Raw genomic sequence first — 21,799 nt, forward strand, 5'->3', positions numbered from 1 at the left:
ACACTTGATGACTTTAATAATGCATACTTTTAAAACTTTTCTGCATCCAAACTTTCTTCATCGTGCATACCAAGACGCTCTAGTAAAACAGGGTGTCTGGATTCTCATGCATAAGTTTCCCTTGTTTTATCCTCCTTTTAAATGAACTATTTCATAGATAAATGTAACAACTGTTATTGGTATACATAGATTTTAAAGAATAGACCTATAGCATCAAGTAGCCATTATATTGGGCTTCCCAGGTGGCTCAGTGGTGAAAGAATCCGCAGGACATGCAGAAGACCCGGGTTCAATCCTTGGGTTGGGAAGTTCCCCTGGAGGAGTAAATGGCAACTCACTCCAGTTGTATTACCTGGGAAATCCCATGGACAGAGGAGAGTGACAGGCTACAGTCCATGAGGTTGCAAAGAGTCTGACACCACTGAGCATACATGCAGCAATTATATTAATATTTCAATTTTTTACTCATGGAAGTTGTTTCCATTAATATGTTATTTTAATAGAAAAGGATGGGAGAATGAAAGAAAGTATAATCCAATATACATATATATCATAAACTGCAAACAGCAATTAATGATATGAAAATAAATTGTATCCTCAGGAACTTGCAAAAATTCACTCTATAAATAGTAAAGAGTAATAAAGAAACCCAAAATTGATATAAGGAGAAATAAGGATAAATGATAAAAATTTAGAATATTTAAAGATTTACAGAAGATAATGAAGTTATGATTCTGAGTTTATACAATGAATACAGATAATGAACACAAGTACAGAAACTGACATGTGCTTTATATGTGGGGACTGATCACCTTTTATTGTCTAAGATATTACAGCTCAGTTCAGTTCAGTCGCTCAATTGTGTCTGACTCTTTGCGACCCCATGAATAGCAGCGCCGGGCCTCCCTGTCCATCACCAGCTCCCGGAGTTTACTCTAACTCATGTCCATCGAGTTGGTGATGCCATCCAGCCATCCTCATCCTCTTCTCCTCCTGCCCCCAATCCCTCCCAGAATCAGGGTCTTTTCCAATGAGTCAACTCTTCGCATGAGGAGGCCAAAGTATTGGAGTTTCAGCTTCAAGTATGATTCACTTTGACAGTGGAAAAAGAATCTTCTCAAACGTTTTCTTAGTTAAATATCAGGTAGACCATAGCCTCTCATCAATAGCTTAAATGAAAACAATCAATACTTGACAACTTACAAGTAAGAAACTGCATAAGTGCACGCCTGTTGCACCTCTTTTCCCAAAGAGGATAAGAATTTGTATAAATTATATTCAACAGCCTGTTTTTAATCTGTCAACCTCTAACAATAGAATGAGAAAGACTAGAGATCTCTTCAAGAAAATTAGAGATACCAAGGGAACATTTTATGCAAAGATGGGCTCAATAAAGGACAGAAATGGTATGGACCTGACAGAAGCAGAAGATACTAAGAGGTGGCAAGAATACTCAGAAGATACTAAGAGGTGGCAAGAATACACAGAAGAACTGTGCAAAAAAGATCTTCATGACCCAGATAATCACGATGCTGTGATCACTCACCTAGAGCCAGACATCCTGGAATGTTAAGTCAAGTGGGCCTTAGGAAGCAACACTAGGAACAAAGCTAGTGGAGGTGATGGAATCCCAGTTGAGCTATTTCAAATCCTAAAAGATGATGCTGTGAAAGTACTGCACTCAACATGCCAGCAAATTTGGAAAACTCAGCAGTGGCCACAGGACTAGAAAAGGCCAGTTTTCATTCCAATCCCAAAGAAAGGCAATGCCAAAGAATGCTCAAACTACTGCACAACTGTACTCATCTCACATGCTAGTAAAGTAATGCTCAAAATTCTACAAACTAGGCTTCAGCAATATGTGAACTGTGAACTTCCAGATGTTCAAGCTCATTTTAGAAAAGGTAGAGTAAGCAGAGATCAAATTGCCAATATTCGCTGGATCAACGAAAAAGCAAGAGAGTTCCAGAGAAACATCTATTTCTGCTTTATTGAATATGCCAAAGCCTTTGACTGTGTGGATCACAATAAACTAGAAAATTCTTAGAGGGGTGGGAATACCAGACCACCTGACCTGCGTCTTGAGAAATCTGTATGCAGGTCAGGAAGCAACAGTTAGAACTGGACATGGAACAACATACTAGTTCCAAATAGGAAAAGGAGTATGTTAAGGCTGTATATTATCACCCTGTTTATTTAACTTATATGCAGAGTACATCATGGGAAATGCTGGGCTGGAGGAAGCACAGGCTGGAATCAAGATTGCCAGGAGAAATATCAATAACCTCAGATATACAGATGACACCACCCTTATGGCAAAAAGTGAAGAACTAAAGAGCCTCTTGATGAAAGTGAAAGAGGGGAGTAAAAAAGTTGGCTGAAAGCTCAACATCAAGAAAACTAAGATCATGGCATTTGGTCCCATCACTTCATCGCAAATAGATGGGGAAACAGTGGGAACAGTGGCAGACTATTTTTGGGGGGCTCCAAAATCATGGCAGATGTTGACTGCAGTCATGAAATTAAAGACGCTTACTCCTTGGAAGGAAAATTATGACCAACCTAGATAGCATATTAAAAAGCAGAGACATTACTTTGCCAACAAATGTCCACCTAGTCAAGGCTACAGTTTTTCCAGTAGTCATGTATGGATGTGAGAGTTGGACTATAAAGAAAGCTGAGTGCCGAAGAATTGATGCTTTTGAACTGTGGTGTTGGAGAAGACTCTTGAGAGTCCCTTGGACTGCAAGGAGATCCAACCAGTCCATCCTAAAGGAAATCAGGCCTGGGTGTTCATTGAAAGGACTGATGCTGAAGCTGAAACTCCAATACTTTGGCCACGTGATGCAAAGAGCTGATTCATTTGAAAAGACCCTGATGCTGGCAAGATTGAGGGCAGGAGGAGAAGGGGATGACAGGCGATGAGATGGCTGGATGGCATCACCAACTCAATGGACATGAGTTTGGGTAGGCTCTGGGAGTTGGTGATGGACAGGGAGGCCTGGCGTGCTGTGGTTCATGGGGTCACAGAGTCAGACATGACTGAGCAACAGAACTGAACTGAACTTACTCTTTTATGGGCTTCCCTGGTGGCTCAGCTGATAAAGAATCAGCCCGCCACACAGGAGACCTGGGTTGATCCCTGGATTGGGAAGTACCCCTGGAGAATGGAAAGGCTACCTGCTTTAGTAGGCTACCTGCTCTAGTATTCTGGCCTGGAGAATTCCATGGATTGTATAGTCCATGGGGTCCCAAAAAATCAGACACGACTTCACAACTTTCACTTCACTTCTTTCTTTGTATTGTACAAAAGTGAAGACAATTTTGCTGACAATCTTTTTGTAAACTGATCATTTTAATTGCTGAGAAAGTTTGTTTAAGTATAAATTACATGTACTTTGAACATTACAATGTAAAATAGATATAAAATATCAATTACAACTAAGAACCACTGAAATATTTAATATCTGAATTGAAGACCTAAAATAGCCAGTATATTTTAATGAAACAGGCATAAATTAGTTGGCAGAAAATTATATTAGAAGCTAGAAATACTCTGTGCCAACCCCTAGGCTCACTGCTGTAATAAATTATCTCATTACAGTCTCACAATGAATTCTTGAAAAATATATCAGTGCTTATTTTACATATGAGGACACTGATGCTAAGAGGGTTTTGGTAGCTTGCACAAAATTACATTTTTTTAAAGTATAATTTTCATATATTTCAACTTTACTTTGCTATCTTCAGTCAGAGCAAAGAAAGGAAGCTATGTAATGTCAGTTTCTCTGACATTTTTGTAGATATGCTAAACAACAAACTGAGATATTAAGGAAAGAGCAGGTGAGGCTGGGTGGGACTTTAAAACTTCATGCTTTGTAGCCCACTGGAGTGTCTATGATAGAAATCCCTCTGAAAGTTTGACTTTCCTGGGTAACAGTGATAAAGGAGTGGTAGAATTCTCTTTTTTCTTATTCCAGAAACAATAGTTTATATACTATGAGTTAATGTATAATTTTTCTATGACTCTTGGATATATATTAAGCTTATTCACATACTGTTTGCTCATATCTGATAAGCACAATAAATCTAAATCTGTATCAACAAATCGAAATTTCTGATGTTTTCTGGGAAAACTACACAAAACATCCTTTCCTAATATACATTTCTACATTGTTCTATCCTGTGTTATCATTTTGGCTTGGAGAGCACACAGCAGTTTTGTCACAGAGCCGAGGGAACTTCAGTGCCTCCCAGTACAACCTTAAGAAATCTCCAAGACTTCTGAATGACTGAGATAAGTATTATATCTCAGAAATTCGGTGAAAATGAATTCTATTGACAAGTACAAAATATCTGCATTGAACAAGAATTAGAATTATATATCCTTTTATTCCTTCATTCTGAGAATAGTTCTGAATTTTTGCAATAAGACACTCTAACAGGATAAAGAAAGGATTTGAGTCTAATGGCCATGTTTTGAGCCAGGGGTCTTCTATAAAATATGAGCTCTCTAGCATATTTACTCATATATTAAAGGGAAAGCTATTATATTTTATTTACTGGGTTCTCTGAAAATTGAACATAATACATAAAAATCTTGGGTTCTCAGAAGGGTTCAAAAATTTTAATTCTTATTTTTTTACCCCCACTAATTAAATATATTACAGGTTACCCAAAACAAAATATATGCCACTTGAGGTCATAAAAGTTAAGGAAAAAAAAAAAGCAACAACAAAATATTATTTCCTATTCGACCATAAACCAACAGAGATGGATGAGTAATTAACCCAAAAATTTGAATGAACTAAAATTAAAATGATATAGTAAAGATCTGTGAAATATTAGCAAGTGATATAGTTCTTTCTATTGATAGCCATTTCTGTTTTCAGGCTAGGGATTATGTGCATCTTTTTCTAAAAGATCCATCTAAAAATGAAAAATATTCTACAATAAATTTATTGACTTCCCTAAGTGAAACACATGGTTATTGACTTATACATCATTCTGTTTCAGTTACGAAGTACATACACGCTATGTTAAATATTACCAAACTATAAGAATGTTAGGGGATTTTGAATAACGAATTTCTATTTTACTTAAAGTAGCATTTAACTGTAACACATGAACTTAAATACAGGTAATAGTTGACTTTGATCCTGAAACATTTAAATTATCTGTGCTAAGATGGCTTCTCCCTGGTAATATGAGTTTTTATTTATTTATTTTTTTGCCAATATCATACCTAAAACAAGGTCGAGTTCAGTTGTGTGAATGGCATACCTTGAGCTGCCAGTGCCTAATCTTCGATTCCTCAGACAAATGTCTTAGTCCCTAACATCTAAGTGTTTAGTTCATGCTTGTTTCAAAAAACAAATAACTTATAAAGAAGTAGGCCTGTTGAATGACAATAATATTTATATGGAATAAATGAAATTCATTAATAAAATAATAAATAATCATCAGTATTGCATAGCTTTTAGTATTACATTTGAAGACATGGTATTCATGGCATCTGGTATCATTATTTGAAGAAAATTATCACTTACAGTTTCTTTTTAAGGAGGTAATCTAAGATTGAATTTCACGGTATAGGTGTAAGGTATATTGACTCTCTTCTTTTAATTCCACAAGTCCAATTCATTCCAAATAATGGGTTCTACTGATGAAAACTCATTTTCTTATTTCATACAGGTGAAATGTAATAACACCTGAAGCCAAGTTCTGGCATACATAAATCAATATTTTCAACTATAAATGTCGCTTTCCCCACAGGTTTTGCTACTTTTGATTTAAGAATCATCATGGTTCAAAGTACAGATTGATTCCTTAGAGAAGCGGGTTATTAGCAACAAAATAACCACCGAGATATGAGTCACTGAACACTGCCCTTTTAGGTTAGCTGTATGTTAAATAGAGATCTATGCAGCAGTCCCATAAAGGAGTGCTTATTTACTAGGGGCATAACTAAGGTCATTAAAGTGAACTAACAGTGAATTTAATTTTAGACTCAAAGGAGCAGAATACTTGACAAAAGGCTAGAATGTTAATATAATGATGATGGTATGCTATGGCAAGAAGAGTTAATCTTGCATTTCCTAGGATATGAGGCATGATATGTGCTTTCCTTGAACGCTCATTGACATTTTTAATGGTTTTGGTTCCCCTCTATCCCTTTATGATAAGACGTTACACGAAAATAGAGGCAGCAACAATTTTTAAATGGATTAGGCAGTTATTTATTTCATCATCTTAGTGAATAAATTATCCTAACCTTATTAAAATGTTAAACCATTTGATTAGACCATATGGAGACCATTTGATAATAAAGCAAGCTGATCATTGCTCTGGAGAGGAACATTTCTATTTCAATTTCCAGGGCACCTAATCACATTATTACATGTTTGCCTGAGTCTTGGTGGGCATTTGTCTGTACTGCCTAGTTTTGTCCTTTGGAAGAAACATGAGATTGGGAAAGCAGGTAAGTGTACTAATGTTTTTACCTGCCCTCAGAATAGCCCAGTTAATAGTGAACAACCATTCTGGTTTTGCTCAGGACTGAGGGAGAGTCTGGGACATGGAACTTTCTGGTATTAAAGCAGGGAACATCTCAAACAAACTGGGATGAGTTGGTTACCCCAATTTCCCTGATCTTGCTTATTTTTTTTAAAAAATAAAATATTTAAAAAACAACGTGCCAAATGAATCAGTCAGGTAATGTAAGTCTGAGGTAGTTCACTTTCCTGTTCTTCCTGTGATTAACAAAACAGACCCACAAATAGGCAACTTGATAATTGTTGATGCAGTTATCTATTTTCTCCAGGAATCAGACTTCTGTACCTAAATCTTTACTGTCATGCATGTCAAGACAGACCTGTGTTTTTGCCTTACCCTCCCAGATACCAAGTCTCCAGGTAAATATTAAATAATGCATTTCTTTAGGAGCATGGGCCATTGACTTTAGATAAACTAATTATTATTTAAGAATACTGAGAAAAAATTTTAGATACAGATTCATATCTACCTTTCCAAAGTTGCTAAATCCTAGAGGAATGGATCTTTTTTGCATTACTAATTTAATTGCCTTACTAATTAAAAAATGGTGAGGTTATCAGATATCCTCTCCCCTGGAGTTAATTTAAAATCACTTACAGTTGTTGCTGTTGTTACTGCACTATGCATATGTAGTTACTCAAGTGGATCTACCCTTTACCCTTCTGCAAGGCAACCTACTCTAATAAGACATTTTCCTAGTTTCAGGCATCACATTTCACCTTCATGATTATTGTTGTGTTTATTAATATCTATCAGCTGTAGCAATAGTTCAGTAATATTCATCTCTACATAAGCTGTCCTTTTTGTACTTAGAGTATTTATATAGGAATTAAGGCCAAAGCCAAACATAATGGACTCACTACTGTGTCCATCCCCCTTTGCACCAAATTCAAGTCATTTGGTCTTGCAATTCCTATGCAAGGAGGGCTATGCCCAGTTTCATGTTAGAGAGGAATGTCTCTAGTGTTCTAATTCCCTTCATTTTTGCAGAGGCTTGCTTCCCTGGGCAAACAATGTCTTCAGTATTCTCATCAATAAGAGCTCAGTATACCTATTTACTATTGAAATTGCCAGAACAGACACTTAAACACCTCACTAAATTGTGTGTACTTAGATACGTTAGTCGAGAGACAGTATATAGCCCTCCTCAGGATCCATACATGGGGTTGCAGGACTACCCCCTTACTCCTGCAAGATATCAAAATCTGTGAATTCTCAAGTCCCTTGTACAAAATGGTTCAGTATTTGCAAATAATCTACACAGATCCTTCCAAATACTTTAAATAATTTCTATATTACTTATAATACCTGATGAAATGTAAATGCTATGTAAATACTTGCTGATGCATGGAAAATTCAAGTTTTGGCTTTTGAAGCTTCCTGAATTTTTTCCCCAAATATTTTGGATCACAATTGGTTGAATCCAAAAATGGGGAACCTGGTAATACAAAGAGCAGATATAGTCTTAATCGATAGTGACAAATAACCTCGTTTCTTAATTGGCATGAGGCTGTTTAAGGGTTGGCAAGCCCCACTGTCTTTTGGTAGCTCTTTCTTGACCCGAGGCCTTTCTTGTGTCTGTGTGTGTCTGTGTGTCTGTGTGTGTTTGTGTGAGAGTTAGTTGCTCAGTCATGTCTGATTCTTCGCGAACCCATGGACTGTAGCCCACCAGTCTCCTCTATCCATGGGATTTCCTAGGCAAGAATACTGGAGTGGGTTGTCATTTCCAACTCCAGGGGATCTTCCTGACCCAGAGATCGAACGTACATCTCCTTTTGGTGGATTCCTTACCACTGAGCCACCAGGGAAGCCCTAGGCCTTTCTTAAAAATATACAAATTCATTCCATCAAAGCATTACCCATTTAAATCACTTGTTACACCTGGATAAAACATCTAGAAACAGGCAAATAAATCTTCTGAAAAGAGAAGAATGCTGGGAATTTTCTGTCAGACCTCAAGGGAGTTTGTTAACAGACGTGTGCACTTCAGATTGATTTGTTAGTGACTAGGCTGTTTTACAAATCCTGCAGGGTAAAGTTACAGCAAACTTAAAGCAATAGAAATTTTTCCTACCCACATAAAGCAAATGATTCCTGTTCACAGATAAGAATTTTTTTCCTCTAAAGAATATAAAATCCTGTTTATGTAAATGGAACACTGGTAAATGGATTTTGTGTCTGTATTCCTTTCCTCAACATATTTTGAGATTCTTTCATGCTGTAGAGTATATTAGTAGTTTATTATTATTATTTTACTGTGAAAAAAATTCACCATTGCATGACTATACTGCCATTTGTTCATTTATTTGTTAACAGGTACAGAGTGTTCTAGTTAAAGGCTATTATGAATAAAGCTGCCCTGAAAATAAAGTAGATAAATATAAACTCTGTAAGCCAAATTGTCCCGAGTACTGGTTTTAACTGATTCTTTTGACTATTCTGAGCCTTTGTAATTCTATATGAATTTTAGGATCAGCTTGTCCATTTCTGGAAAAAAAAAAAAAAAAGCCATCTGTGATTTTGATAGTGACTACATTGCATCTGGGTGCTAATTTGGGGATTCTTGCCATCTTAATATTAATCATTCCAATCCATAAGCATGGGGCAACCTTCCATTTATTATGCCTTTGAAGATTTTTGTCTGTGAAGTGTAACATCTGGTCCTCTTCATTAAGCAGTGTTTAGAAGTTTTCAATTTCCCTATATGTGGATCACACTTTCCTATTTCTTTGTATGTCTCATACTTTTTACTTGAAAAGTGAACCTTTTAGAAAACACATTTAACAGCTCTGGATCTTAATCCTCTAGGTTCCTTCCTCCCTAGGGTTTGATGTTGATGTTGCTGTTTTCCTGGTCATTTATTCGTTTAGTGACTTGGCTGAAATAACTCTCTGAAATCTATTTCCCCCACAGTGTGAAGTCTCAGATGTACTTCCTCAGATGTTTTTCTTGTCTTTATATTTTAGCTCTGAAACAGCATAAGCCATTTATTGGTCAAAGATTGTTGTGCTTAACCAGTTAGATTTTGACCCACTTCTATTGAATGTGATACCTTGGAGGCTGCTATCACAGATCAAGTTTACATTTTTTTTTCTTTCTATTTTCAATTAGGGACTAATAGATTGCATTCTCTCCCCTTGATTACCTCTGAGAGGGCTCAATTTTGGTCATGCACACAGGCTTCCAGATGACAGGGATGCGTGTAATTTTAAAGTCAGTCTTCCTAGGAGCTGCCTTTATGTCAGACTATCGCATTGTTCAGCCTGTGTTTGGTCAAGGTTGTGCTTAAGCCCCTAATGGCAGTGAGTCTTCCACTCTTTGTGGATCTGCGTATGGCTCAGGGAACATTTTCAAACCTGACTGTTCCTGTATATAGCCTTCCCAAACGCCTCTGTTGTCTCTGATTCTACAAGGGCTCCTCTGGACCATCTCTTTCCCTATTTCTTAAACTTCCAGTTGCTCTGTTAGCTTATTGTTACTATTATCACCAAGCTATGAATGCTCTTTTGCCTAGATTCCCACTTCATTTCCAGCATTAAATATTGATTATAAATATCTTTGTATTGAGCTTTATAATGGGAAAGATATATCCAACTGAATGTAGGGTTCCAGAGAACAGCAAGGAGAGATTTTAAAAAAAAGCCTCCTTAAGTGAACAATGCAGGGAAATATAGGAAAGCAATAGAATGGGAAGGACTAGAGATCTCTTCAAGATAATTGGAGATATCAAGGGAACATTCCATGCACGGATGGCATGAAAAGGGCAGAAAGAGTAAGGACCTAATAGAAACAGAAGAGATTAAGAAGAGGTGGCAAGGATTCCCAGAAGAACTATAAAAAGAAAGTCTCAGTGACTCAGATAACTATACTGGTGTGGTCACTCACCAAGAGCTAGGACATCCTGGAGTGTGAGGTCAAGTGGGCCTTAGAAGCACTAGGAAGGAATCAATGACAAAGCTAGACAGTATATTACAAAATAGAGGCATCGCTTTGCCAACAAAGGTCCATATAGTTAAAGCTGTGGTTTTTCCAGTAGTCATGTATGGATGTTAGAATTGGACCATAAAGAAGGCTGAGCTCCAAAGAATTGATGCTTTCGTACTGTGGTGCTGGAGAATTCTTGAGAGTCCCCTGGACTGCAAGGAGATCCAACCAGTCAATCCTAAAGGAAACCAATCCTGAATGTTTATTGAAAGGACTAATGCTTAAGCTGAAGCTCCAATACTTTGGCTACTTGAGGCAAAGAGCTGACTCACTGGAAAAGACTCTGATGCCAGGAAAGATTGAAGGCAGGAGGAGAAGGGGGCAGCAGAGGATGAGATGGTTGGATGGCATCACTGACTCAGTGTATAGGAGTTTGAGCAAACTCTGGGAGATGGTGAAGGACAGGGAAGCCTGGCATGCTGCAGTCCATGGGGTTGAAGAGTCGGACACGACTTGGTGACTGAACAACAACAAATAACATATATATTTTAGTTCTGATTAATTTTGTGAAATTATTTGTATAACCTTGATTTATCTGATTATTAACTATTAAAGAACATGCTCTGTTTGTCGTGGTTACCTGGGCACTTAGTAAATTACAAGTCCAAGTTACCATAGTGTATGCTGCCTAACACATGAATGTGTGCTGAGTAGTCATTCAGTGCATTTATTTCCCATAATATATATATATAGTATTTTTATTAAAAATATTTCAATGATGAAATTACAGAAACCATAAATATTGCATACTAAAGAGAATTAATACAAGCTGAGTTATATTAATATTATGTATATTTTTTTAATTGGGCAATACTAGTAAAGTGAAGAGTCGGACACAACTGAGCGACTGAACTGAACAAAGTGAAAGTGAAAGTCTCTCAGTCGTGTCCGACTCTTTGTGACCTCATGGACTGACAGTCCATGGAATTCTCCAGGCCAGAATACTGGAGTGGGTAGCCTTTCCCTTCTCCAAGGGACCTTCCCTACCCAGGGATCGAACCCAGGTCTCCTGCATTGCAGGCAGATTCTTTATCAGCTGAGCCACAAGAGAAGCCCAAGAATAATAGACTGGGTATCCTATCCCTTTTCCAGGGGATCTTCCCGATCCAGGAATCGAACTGGGGTGTCCTGCATTACAGGCAGAATCTTTACCAACTGAGCTATCAGGGAAGTCCTAATACTAGTAAAGTACAAGCCTATTGGCAGGAAGATAATCATAGAATATTCTCTGTCAATGACAAAGTCAATATAGTTAGATGACTAATGGATTGCCTAGAGCAAGTTTTCTTATTTTTAAAGTTATGTCCCCCATAAAATAAAAATAAAATCCTAAGGATTTAATCATGACTTACGATCATGTGTTTCAGAAAAATAATATTTTCTAACTTATATGCAACCTGATTTATTCTTAATCCTTTTATCCAGCTCCTGATATTTGCTTTTTGCAAATGTCATTTTTTTTCTTCTCAATGTTTCTAGAGAGTTAACTTGTCTTAAAACTTAAAGATAAATTTTGAAAAATGGAAATTAGCTATACAATTACATATTTTCAAGTCTGTAAAACTTAAAAAAATTTTTACAGAAGACACATTTGCCTGTCACTTACTTGTTTAATGTCTTGATAAGAAATTTTAGTCATAAGCATGTATAAAAAAGTAATAGCTCACTTGAATAATGAATATTCTAGAGTTTTGCTGAGTGTTTTTTCAAATTTTGCAAGAATATAAACATTGAAAAATGACAATGCAAAGTTCTACCATGTGAACAATTATGATAATTTGAACTGACATTATTAGGAATAATTTAATATAGGTAATAGGTATATAGCCTTAGTTTGAATTTAATATCAATAAGCATTATCTTAATTCTTAATAATCACAACTTTAGATGACTTTGTTGAAGGTATTTCCAATGTATGTTTTATATTATGAACAATTAATTTTCAGAATTTGCATAATTATTTCTATCACTGATGCATCATACTAAAGGATGCATATAAGTGAGTCAAGTTGAAGTAATACAAGTAACATCATAGTTTTAGCAAAAGTGACAGATTGGATGTACTTGGTGGTAGGTGGTCAGAGGTTCACACATTTCCTCTGTGCAAAGGTAAAAAGGGAGATGACAGGAATATTCTGAGAACACAGGTTACTGATTCTGTACTCTTTTTAGAAATACCCACATAATATTGGTCAGTAATTAAAAACAGTATAAAAATACAAAAAATCCAAATCTCTTGGTTTGACATAGGGAATTTTTGAGATTTACTGAATGTATGCAAAATTACATTTTGGGTTGAAAACAATAAATAACAATATCCTAGCAAAGAGTATTTCTCCAAAATTCTTAAGATCCTGTAAATATAAATATCATCTTTTGGTCATGAGCTCAAGCTTGATCATGAAAATACATGAGAAGTTTTGTAGCCAAACTCCTGCTTGAAATTTTATGCTTAAAGTTTGTTCTTTAGATTTTCAATTCTCCTTCCTGTCCTGTTTTTATTTTTATTTTTTAGCTTTTCTGATAAATAAGTACCTGTATGCCTCTGTGCATGTAGACCAAATTGTGTGAAATCTATTTGCTCAAAAAAAATCACTCAAAAAGATAAATTGTAAGCCATATATTTCCTTTCTCAGTCCCTTGACAGACAAGTTTTAAAATATTACCAATATATTTTTTGCACATTTATAGAGGTGATTCTGGAATGAACATTAGAATGTAAGACTTCTAACAGCAATGCCTATTTTTGAAGGGCTCAGAAGAGTGATATCTGGCCATTTGCATGATAACAATGAACAAATACTTTTATTCTATAATGTTTCAGAAGATATCCATTGTCTATATACATGTGTGTATATATCTGTCAATGTAAGTGTTGGACTAATAGTTTTAATTAAGTAGTAATTCAGGTATTAGTCTCTATAGATAACAACAGAAAAATATAAAGTGCAGACTCCCAAGATTGGCTATTCTTACAAAGCACCACAGATTATTTATAGCAACTGTTTACTTACAATATTTTCACTCTTCTAAACCAAGTTCTATGGTATTATCTTCTAGGACAAAGTGATGTGACTTTCCCCACATAAGAATTATGTGACGAAAATTCTACCTCTACAAAAAGAGAGTAATATCATATTTGTGGTGGGAGAATGACTTTATCATCTTATTCTGATAAGTCCCCCAACAAATTAATACATTGCTGTTAAAATGAGCTTTCTTTTGAGGTGGTTGATTTATTTTTTAAATTTTTACTTTATATTGGAGTACAGTTGATTAACATTGTGTTAGTTTTGGGTGTATAGCAAAGTGATTCAGTTATACATAAACATATATCTATTCTTTTTCAACTTCTCCCATTTAAGTTATCACAGAATAGTGAGTAGAGTTCTCTGTTCTATACAGTAGGTCCCCGGTGGTTGTCTGTTTTAAATACAGTGGCGTGTGTGGTTGGGAAGACCCCCTGGAGGAGGGCATGGCACCCCACTCCAGGATTCCTGCCTGGAGAACCCCATCCATGGAGCACGACTGAGCGACTAGCATCGCACAGCGCAGCGTGTTATGGGAGTGACATAAAGCGAGCTTCTTAAACTCTCAAACTCTGTCATATTTTTCAACTATGCCATGCTCAAGTATTAGATGTGACAGCTCCTATGAGTCATCACATAAATAATGAACTCACATCAGTGGCAAAAAAGATTGCTAACAATATGTCTGTTATGGAATCTACAATGGCTTAGAATTGCATTTTGTTAACAAGCCCAGGTGGAGAAGGCAATGGCACCCCACTCCAGTTCTCTTGCCTGGAAAATCCCATGGACCGAGGAGCCTGGTGGGCTGCAGTCCGTGGGGTCGCAAAGAGTCGGACATGACTGAGCGACTTCACTTTCACTTTTCACTTTCAGGAAATGGCAACCCACTCCAATATTCTTGCTGGGGTCATGTTGACTAGGAGGAGTATGGTAGAGTGGTTAAGCATATGAGGTCTGGATCTCTGGTTTTGAATCCTGGCTCTGTCATATAACATCTTTGTGGACTGGTTAAGTTGTCTTTCTGTAACTACTAGGGATTATATCAGCACCTATCCTATACAATGATCTGAAGAATTAATTAAGCAATTAAATCAATGTCTAGTGCATTAAAACTGTTTAAAGAGTTCAGGTAAGATCATCAGTCAAAAATAAAGTAAAATGTTCTATCTTGGACATTATATATATGTGAATATCTATCACATTACAATGCAAAAAATTTCCTTAATTCTGTAAGCAAAAATAAGAATTATATCTGAGTTGTATTCTATTAGAAGTACCAATCCATCCTACCAGATTCCTCTGCTGCTGAATCCTCTTACAATAAAAAGTAAAGTTAGAATTCATTTCATAAAGCCATGAAGTATAGAAGTTGTAAAACTTACACAATGACAGAAATTTTAAGTGTATTCTCTCATTTCACCTCATTAATATCTTTGTCTTCAGAATAAATTAATTTTGTGCATTTTTCCTTCTCATTATAATGCTTGTCACAGTAGAGAACAATCAGATTATAATAATACAAAAAGGAATTGAACATTATGGCAGTGTGCTCCATAACTTTTATATATTATATCCTAAGCTTGCTCTTGATTTTCTTGCAATTTTATTATATCTGTCACATTAACAAAGCTGTAAATATCAACTTGAACACAAGATATCATGGAAGAGACATGTCTTCTCTATAGTCTTATCAAGTAACATAAATCAAGCTTCCATAAGGATTACATAAATGTTTTAATTATAGAATATATGTATTATGTATGTGAAAAAGAGGCAATTTTAATGTAATAATATGTGGTATGAATGTCAAGATAAAGCTTGTATTTAAAATCTGAAATAAAGAGAAATATTATAATCTAAGGAGACTCTTCCATCCTAGAGTGTAAACAAATATTAATGAGTATTTTGTAAATTCCTAAGCACAGCAGGAATATAAGCAAATTTTTCACACAATAGATTTTTATAAGAAATTATTAATTGCAGAAAATTTTTAATTTTTCATGTAGTTAAGGACTTTTCAATTTAATACAGTTCAGTAGCTGTAGAAACACCAGATATATATCCCATTTGGTTAAACATTTTCCCTCCCATAGACCCTCGTAACAAAATACGTTATTTGCACCGAAATTAACATTTCAGATGACTTATGTAGTCCATAATGTGAAAATGCAGGATAATGACATTTATTCATTTTTATTAATGCTTAGATTCATATAATTTAACACCTTAATACATTTCAACAATCTAGTTAGTCCATGCCTCAAATAAAGGAAATTAAATCCACTAAAAGAAGGAATCATTGCATACATGAACATCTCAAGTACAGTTGTCTCTCTGTATCCATGGGAGTTTGATTTCCTCAGATACCAGCAGATACCAAGATCTGCAGATGCTCATATGACAAGTCATAGTTTATCCTCAATATCTGGGTTCTGCAGCTTCTGATTCAACCAACTCCATTTACTGATTCAACTAACGTAATTGGCAGTTGGTGAATCAGCTGATGGGAAACACATGGGTCCTGAGGACTTACTGTACTGCAAAATTTGAAAATTATACAAAGAGAATAGATGAATGTGATTTATTACCATGATTAGATGCATTTTCAATGATATTTCCCTAATGAGAAAATCTATCAGTGATAAATTCCATATCTCAAGATACACTTCAAGGTCATCAATTTCCTGAGCAACTCGAGCATAGGTTGTGTACTCATAAAGCTTCCTATAGAGAGAAAGAAAATATTTGCACATGATGTGAGCAATAAGGGATTAATCTCCAAAATATACAGACAGCTCATATAGCTCAATATAAAAAACTAGAACAACCCAGTAAAAAATGGTCAGAAGACCTAAACAGACACGTCTCCAAAGACAGACAAATGGCCAAAAGGCGAAGAAAAAAATGCTCAACATTGAAAATTATTAGAGACATGCAAATCAAAACTACAATGAGGTATCACCTCAGACCAATCAGAATGGCCATCTTCAAAAAGTTTACAAATAATAAATGCTGGAGAGGATGTGGAGAAAAGGAAACCTTCTTATACTGTTTATGGAAATGTAAATTGCTCCACTATGGAGCATGGTGTGGCTATTCCTCAGAAAACTAAAAGCAGAGAGAGAGATTGGGAGAGGGAGAGAGATAGACATCTATTTATTTATATATACACCTGAGTCACTTTACTGTACACCTAAAACTAACACATTATAAATTAACTATACTTCAATAAAAATAAAAAATAACACCTTTAACATGCAAAAATAAAAAAACACAATAAAATACTATCCTTTGCTAATGTAATTGGTAAAACTAAGAAAGACTGGTGACATACAGTGTAGGCAAGGATCTGGAGGAATAAGACTGCAAATTGGTACAACTTTCTTGTAATTAGCACTCTCTATTAAAACTTTTTAAATGCCTAAAAAACAAGTGTCCTGTGTTTTGAACAGCAAATAGTAATCAAATAGGTATCAAATAGTAATATATTGTCAAGGAGTAGATAATTCTCTTAACTAACAATAAATGGAAAAGTGTGATTAAATTTTCTACCAATTGATATATCACTTTCAGAGCAAAGGCAAAACTGGTTTCAAAATAACTTGTAGAAGATTAAAGTACTACATAATGTCTCTGACAGCTGCAATGTATTTTGGGGAAAATAATGAACATTTTAGAATCCCAAGGGGGAAACAGTGATTATCTCAGCGGTAAAGAATCCACCTACAAAGCAGGAGACACAGGACACCCTGGGTCAGGAAGATCCCCGGGACGAGGGCATGGCAAGCCACTCGGTATTCTTGCCTGGAGAATCCCCGGGACGGAAGAGCCTGGTGGGCTAAAGTCCATGGGATCACAGAGTCAGACACAACTAAAGTGACTGAACATGCACGTATTTTATATGAGCCTGCTCATGGTGTTTTGTCTGTGGCTCCAACACAGTCTTTTCCATTTACTTTTTAATTTAAACACAATGTGCATATTATATTTTCAAGTTACCTTATTTCTATATTAACATCTCAGAACTTAGTGAAAAGGTATTTGTTTTTTCTTTTAGATTCATGATTACATAGTTCCTTCTATGTATTTCCTCTTGGACTTTTTAGAAAATGACTTCTCCTACACATGGCAGCTATATAGAGATTAAAACTTTTGTTATCCTTTTTCTTTCAACATGTAACAAATATTTATTGAACATCCAGTCTGTACCAGTATACTGTATTTGTATACTCTATACACTGAATACTGTACCAGTAAACTCTGTACTTGATATTAAAACTACTTCACTTAGAAATGTTATTCAGAAGTTTAAAATCTAGTTTCTACTAAATAAAATATCTTAATAACTTAAATCTAGTTCTAATAGATAAAAATTTTAATAACTTTTTCACATTTCATATTTAAAAACATATTGGAATTAGAGAGAAAGATAGATGACAGAAACAAAGAAATAGATGAAAGGAAGAAAAGAAAGAAGGAAGAGGTAAAGAAAGTGATAGATAATAAAAAGATAGTGATGTAGAAAATGTAGATACACATGTAAGTAGAGATGCATATATATAAAATCATCTTTAATTCTAATACTTTTACTTATTTACTTATTCATAGAGTGAATTAAATGACTAACAGTTTATAGCTTACTGCTTGAATTTGTGTTGTAAAAAGTTTACCAGTCCTATTTTGACTTCATATCATGTTCTGCATACTCATGTTTATATTCATAACCACAAAAATATTTTCAAAATATATACATTTTACACCTGTACACTCAAGATAGCAAATATATTACATATAAGGGTGTAAAATAAAATAATATATGGGCTCTATCAGAAATGCACACAAACAAAAATGTTAATTAAAATCTTTATTAAAGTATAATATGCATATAGATACAAGCACTGATCATAATAAAACACCCTGATGAATTTTTACAGATTGATATGCCCATGTAAACAGGAACCAGAACCCTATAAACCACCAGAAGCATGGTCTCCCATGCCCCTCACCCCATGCCTACTCCCTGTCCTTAGCCTGCCCAGTCACTGAAAAACTTCATCCTGACTCTTAAAACCACAGGCAAGTTTTGCTTGTTTTATGTTTAATGTAGATGATTCATATAGAACATAACCTTTTATGCCTGACTTCTTTTGCTGAATATAACATTTGGCAGATTCATTTATGATGCTCATTTTCATCGCTGTAGTAAATAGCATCAAATAGCTCGACAATGTAATTATACCATATCATGTGAATCCAGTTGCTCCCCCAAACATTACCAAATTCGGTATTTTCTCCATTTTAGTCATTTGGTCAGGTGTGTAGTAATGTCTAATCATGAAGCTAATGTTAATTTCCTGGGTGACTAATAGTATGGACTAATGATATTTTTGTTTATTGGCTGCTTGCATTTGTTTATTTTTATAATATCTTTTCAAGAGTTTTTCCATTTTACTTGTTCTTTTTCTTGCTCTTTTACCCACAAATTTGTAAAAGTTCTTTATATTTCTGCATTTTTCTTCATTGGATATACAGAATAGAAATATATTATTTCTCTTTACATTCAAAATTTCTACTCTTTCTGGAAATAGAACTGCCATATGACCCAGCAATACCACTTCTAGGCATACACACTGAGGAATCCAGATCTGAAAGAGACACCTGCACCCCAATGTTCATCGCAGCACTGTTTATAATAGCCAGGACATGGAAGCAACCTAGATGCCCATCAGCAGATGAATGGATAAGGAAGCTGTGGTACATATACACCATGGAATATTACTCAGCCGTTAAAAAGAATTCATTTGAATCAGTTCTAATGAGATGGATGAAACTGGAGCCCATTATACAGAGTGAAGTAAGTCAGAAAGATAAAGAACATTACAGTATACTAACACATATATACGGAATTTAGATAGATGGTGGCGATAACCCTATATGCAAAACAGAAAAAGAGACACAGAAATACAGAACAGACTTTTGAACTCTGGGGGAGAACGTGAGGGTGGGATGTTTTGAAAGAACAGCATGTATATTATCTATGGTGAAACGGACCACCAGCCCAGGTGGGATACATGAGTCAGGTGCTCGGGCCTGGTGCACTGGGAGGACCCTGAGGAGTCGGGTGGGGAGGGAGGTGGGAGGGGGGATCGGGATGGGGAATACATGTAACTATATGGCTGATTCATGTCAATGTATGACAAAACCCACTGAAATGTTGTAAAGTGATTGGCCTCCAACTAATAAAATAATATTAAAAAAAAAAAAAAAAAAAAAATTTCTACTCTTTTAATAGTGTGTTGTGAAGTACAGAAGTTTTGACTGTCTTCTAGCCCAAATTTGCACCTTCATTTAACTGGTCCCATTTATTAAACAGACCTTCATTTTTCTGTAGCACATCATGGTCAACCTTGACATACATCAGGTGACTGCATTTGAGTGCATCCCCTTCTGGATTCTCCATTGTGTTCTGTTGACTCACTTCTCTTGTGAGTTTCCCAGGTAAAGAATCTGCCTGCCAATGCAGGAGGCTCAAGAGACTCAAGAGACCCAATCCCTGGGTCAGGAAGATCCCCTGAGAAGGAAATGGCAACCCATTCCAGTATTCTAGCCTGGTAAATCCCATGGACAGGGGAGCCTGTTGGGCTACAGTCCATGGGATTGCAAAGAAGTCAGACACAACTTAGCAACTAAAAACAACAACCTTCTGGATTCTCCATTATGTTCTCTTGCCTACTTCTCTTTCCTTGAGCTCCTACTATACTATCTTAATTACTGCAACATTTTAAGAGCTGTTGGTTTATCAGTAATGCATGCCCTTCAACTTTATTCTTTTATTTCAGCTCCCTTGCTGATTCTTGGTCCATTGCATTTCCATGAAATTTTAGAATCAGCTTGTCAATTTTCACATTAAAATATTTTACTGATATTCAACTGGCTGTGCAATGAATACAGAGATAACTTGAGTAGAGTTAACACTCTTTTTTACAAATATCTTCCAGTATATGGACATGTTCTCCCCCTCCATTTACTTGAATCATCTATGCATTATCTCAAGAACAATCTTTTTGTTTTGTTATTGAGTACAGAAATTTGGCACAGCTCTTGTTAGATATATTCATAGATAGTTGATATATCTTGGTACTAATGTAAATTATGCATTTAATCTTTCAAGTTGTTGGTTTATATATATATATATATATATATATATGTATATATCACATATGGTTAATATTCATATATTAATTTTGTATCAGCAACCTTGATAAATTCACATATTAATTGTTGCTCTTTATATTTTTTATATATTTTCATACAAGATATGTGTGAATCACAACGAACTGGAAAATTCATCAAGAGATGGGAATACCAGACCACCTGACCTGCCTCCTGAGAAATCTGTATGCAGTTAAATAAGCAACAGTTAGAACTGGACATGGAACAACAGACTGGTTCCAAATCAGGAAAGGAAAGGAGTACATCAAGGCTGTATATTGTCACCCTGCTTACTTAGCATATGCAGAGTACATCATGAGAAATACTGGATTGGATGAAGTACAAACTGGAAACAAGATTGCTGGGAGAAATATCAATAACCTCAGATATGTAGATGACACCACCCTTATGGCGGAAAGTAAAGAAGAACTATAGAGCCTCTTGATGAAAGTGAAAGAGAAGAGTGAAACAGTTGGCTTAAAACTCAACATTCAGAAAACTAAGATCATGGCATCTGGTCCCATCACTTCATGGGAAATAGATGGGGAAACAGTGTCAGACTTTATTTTCTGGGCTCCAAGATCATTGCAGATGGTGACTACAGCCATGAAATTAAAATATGCTTGCTTCTTGGAAGAAAAGTTAGATCAACTTAGACAGCACATTAAAAAGCAGAAACATTATTTTGCCAACACAGGTCTGTCTAGTCAAAGCTATGGTTTTTCCAGTATTCATGTATGGATGTGAGAGTTGGACTATAAAGAAAGCTGAGCGCTGAAGAATTGATGCTTTAAACTGTGGTATTGGAGAAGACTCTTGAGAGTCCCTTGGACTGCAAGGAGATCCAACCAGTCCATCCTATAGGAAATCAGGCCTGAATATTCATTGGAAGCTGATACTCCAATATTTTGGCCACCTGAATGGAAGAACTGACTCATTGGAAAAGACCCTGATGCTGGGAAAGATTGAAGGCAGAAGGAGAAGGGGATAACAGAGGATAAGATGGTTAGATGGCA

This window comes from Muntiacus reevesi, chromosome 13 (genome assembly GCF_963930625.1).
Source record: "Muntiacus reevesi chromosome 13, mMunRee1.1, whole genome shotgun sequence".
In the NCBI taxonomy this organism is placed as follows: Eukaryota; Metazoa; Chordata; class Mammalia; order Artiodactyla; family Cervidae; genus Muntiacus; species Muntiacus reevesi.